Here is a 4,382-nt window from a genome sequence, read left to right as displayed (position 1 = left end):
GCTGTTCCTGAGCCACCAGGGATCTGAAAAGCAAATCGGTGTAGATCACAACATACCTGAATTTCACCATCATGATTCTTGCCTTAAGATGAAAAACAAGTTCCTAGGGTCATGCTTGATTCTCTAATTAATAACTAATGAAAAATTTAACATTTGCCTTCAATGACCTAAGTTTGTCAGTACCCAACTATTGAGTTTGCGGATTATCCAAGCTTCCATTTTCTCCTTCTCTTCCAAGTGGCCCTTTAAAGCCAAACCATCCATTTTACCACTTTTTAACAGTTCTTGTAAAGGTCTGAGCCAAGAGAAAATATCATATAATGGGTTATAGACACTACACTTATTTTTTAATTTGTCAGAGTGTAGTATTTTTTAATTTCCCAGAAAACTGTCTCCACCAGTTATATGTTCATTGAGCTTAAAATTTTACTAAGAGAACAAAGAGTCATTGGTTAATAGAGTGTTGATTACAAAGGAACAACACATTTTAACTAAAGTGAAGTAAAGAGCAAGAAAATTTTCAGTGAGCCATTAGAATTTGGAGCCATTTAGGAAAGAACTGAATCTCGGTTGTTACTCAAAGCTCATCCAACAGGAAGATCCAGGACTCAGGTTTCCTGAAACAAAAAGCAACTTCATTATTTCCTACCACTCACCCTCCAGATCCATTCTCTCAATTTGCCCTTTCCTACTCCAGGATGAACTCTTGAGCAAAGAGGAACCCCCAGAACACACAGTCTTTTGTACTGTTCCTATTGAATTTTTATTTAAAAAGGCTTTTTAAAAGTCTTTTATGGGCCCTCTTCAAAAATAAATCACACAACATGCCTCATACCAAACTTGGATGGTATGTTGTTCCTGAGATAAAGCATGCTGCTGATGCCATGACTTTGGAGGGACTGCCATTTGTTTTGAAAGGGGAAGAAATTCCAGTGTGTATATTTCAATCACTTTTGAACCTGATTATTTCGAGTTTAACCAATAGATGTCATTGTTCAACCTCTCTGGGAAGAGATTTAGGCTTCTCACAACAGCCTGGAAATGAGGTGGAGTTGGTGACAGAGTGAGCAGGGGAGGTCTAAAGGTGTAACTCGATCTCTCTCCCCAAAAAACAGACTTAATCTCTTCCTAACTGCCACCTTGCAGCCCAGGCTGGCAATCCCACCCCATCTCAAGACCTGCCCCAAGTCAACATTTTATCTTTCAAAATCCTGATTTCCCTTTGGTTGTTCCTCCCTTTGATAAATTCTCTCCTCACTGCAGGTCCCCTGTGCCCACTAGCTGTCCAGGCCTATCCTCTGCTTTAGATTCCAAATCAGAAGACTAGAGATTGAACCCAGGTCTAACCGTGCCCTATGATCTGGAGGAGATTGTTTCAACTCTACGGACCACAATCCCTTCAGCTGTACAAGGGGCATTCTTACCTACTGCTTATCAGTCTTGTAGGAACAATAAGATATTGAATTTGAAAGCATTTTGCAAATGGGAAGTCCTGGGACACTAACTTTTCCCACATTTACCTGTCCATCAAGATATAACCACGGTGTGCCAAATGTTCTCAGGATTCTATGCTAAATGAATGTATACTTGTGTAATAATTCAAGTATTTATTCAACATCTATGAACCCAACATTATGAGAGATGAATCATGTTATATAGACTTGAGAAATAAAATTATCATTTTGGACAGAGAAAATATACAACTAATTATCATAAAAATACGTGCAAGAACACAGAGCAATTAAATGTTGCCGTATTTGGTTTTGGACAACAATTTTTTAAAGCAAGGAAATAACCATATTTATTAACTAGATCTGAGATTAACTAGATTGTATTGTGTATCTATAGATGTGTTAGTGTGTGTGTGTGTCTGAATATTTGTCATAATATCAAAAATTGTCTTTTCTGTATCTGAAAGATGCCAGGACTTTGCACAACCAGACCCAAATCCTTGATATTGTTACTAATGATGTAAAACTTTACTGATCCAGAAGGGTTTTACTAGTCAGTGAGACCTGCTAAGGATATCTTCAGTGGGGCAATGAAATGAGTAAAGATTTGGAGGCAAAAGTGAGCATAAAGATTGTAAGGAATGGGAAAAGGCTAACTCCGTGGGAATCAAGAGCCAGGGAAATGGGACCTTGTTCTGCAGGGCTTAGAATGCCTGGCAGAAGAGTTCCTTTGACATGTTACATGTGGGTGTGATATTCTAAATTCACTGATGGAAATTTGTTTCATTGCTCAAGTCTGGCAATAAAATATTCCAGGGTATTTACAGTTATTTACAAGAACAAGACAGTTTCCTGAGACAGAGTGAGAGAAAGAGGGATAGAACCCTAAATATATGGTCTATTTGGGGTCTTCTCAGGATTCCTCATAACACTGCAAGTTTATTTCCAGCTCTACACTGTGCACATGGTGTTCCCCTACATGTAATGCCTGTTCCCTTTCTTCCTGGTCTTTATCTAAATTCCACTTGATTCCTAGGCCCTTGTCCAAAAGGTACATCCCTCAGATAATAACTCTAGTTCCTTTAGTAGCTTCTTGAGGAAAGAGTTCCTCTTCTCTCAACTCCTTAATGTACTTCTAGGGGCACCAGATTGTGCTTGGTTTACTTAATTCTTCCTCTTATCTCCACATGCATAGAATAACTTTCTTTCAGTCCAGAAAGAATGAAGCCCGAAGTAGCAATGCATTGAGGCGAGGACCTTAGCAGTGGGATCATTAGCATTGTCATTAGCTTCGGCATTGTCAACACCACTGAAATACAAATTTAAGTTTGCAGTGGTGACTATTTCATCATGTGTGCAGTACTTGGACTAACAAAAGCAGGATGAGGCAATATGATCACCAGAAATGTGTCTGCAAACAACACTAGCTGTACAACTTAAAAGAATAAATGCAATACACAGGTAAGAATTTATTTGTTCAGAGATATGTTTTAGGGCATTCCTTTTTCAGAATTGAATGGGCATGGGTTTACTCATTAAAAAATAAAAAAGGTTGTTTCCTTCCCTCTTTTACCCCTTGTATTTGAACACTTCTCCTGGATATGGAATCCAGTTCTATTTTCCCAGGTGCTCAGAAACCTCATCACTGCATCCTCAGTTCCCAGGGATGGCATCCTATCATCAGAACCACAGGTGCTCAATGAGCTGCACATCTGAAACAACTGTATACTTATTTTTGCTTTGTTGGTGGTGGTGTTGTAACTGTTATATTCTAGTTATTCTTTTAATAACATGGTCTGGGCACAACTTCCAGAGGCTCCAATATCTATAGAAAGATCATTTACAAAGAGGCTTCTATAGTGTGAAGAATTTGCCAAAATTTAGAACCATGGAAACTTTCTTTTCTTTCACAGTATCTCAAGGTACTGGCGCATGGAAAAACAACATACTTTGGGAAATGCTGCTGTATAAAACTGCAGTAAGGAATCAATAATTGAAAGGACACATATTTGTGACTGAGAAATCTAAAACTGTATTGAAATAAACTGAAATAAAGAAACTTACGTTACTACTGAAATACTTAAAGTGGAAGTGCTTCTTTTAAAACCTGAATGATTCAAGGAAAGCATGTAGAGGGAGGAAAGCGACCTGCTTACAAGTGGAGGATAAAATCGATAACTTCTCAAGATTCCTTCTGAATTTATGATTCTATGTCAAGATATAAAGAAAATCTCTTGGAGTAAATTATATGTGATTATTTATGTTACCATAGTCCTTTGATCAATAAAATATACCCACTGCTCTCATATCTGCTACTCTAATCAATGATCCTTTTGACCATGAATAAAGCTTCCTAGGAGTGTTTTAACAGCTTATTATAGAGAAAGCTGAAATCATCCCCACTCCTTTTCACACATGAAAGTTTTTAAATCACTCCTGAGTTACTAGAATTAAATTTTAAAAGAATCCTCTGTGACTCCACAATAAAAATTCAGGGGGAACTTAAGGCATAACCAGTCATCCAAAATGAATGCACTTAGAAAATGGTTATTTAGTGAAGAGTCACCTCCTAAGAAGAATTAACACAACAAGTTAGTATCAAGGATAGGAATGCCATAGAGTCATAAAATAGAATATAGGTTACCAGGGGCTGGGGTGGGAGTAGGTAATGGGAAGCAAAAAGTGTACAGAGTTTCTAATTTGGGGTGATGGAAAAATTTTGTAAGGAATGATAATGATGGTAGCAAACATTGTAAACATAACTAACAGCACTGAATTATATATTTGAAAGTGGTTAAAGGGAATATCTTAGGTTGTATTTATGTTTCCAGAATAGAAAATTAAAAGAAAAAATATAACATGTACAACACAGTGAACTGTAATGTAAACCGTGAACTATTGTTAATACTACAATTAAAATAATATTCTTTC

The sequence above is a fragment of the Dasypus novemcinctus genome, chromosome 11 (genome assembly GCF_030445035.2).
Source record: "Dasypus novemcinctus isolate mDasNov1 chromosome 11, mDasNov1.1.hap2, whole genome shotgun sequence".
Lineage (NCBI taxonomy): Eukaryota > Metazoa > Chordata > Mammalia > Cingulata > Dasypodidae > Dasypus > Dasypus novemcinctus.
Note: the sequence above shows the minus strand (reverse complement) of the source record.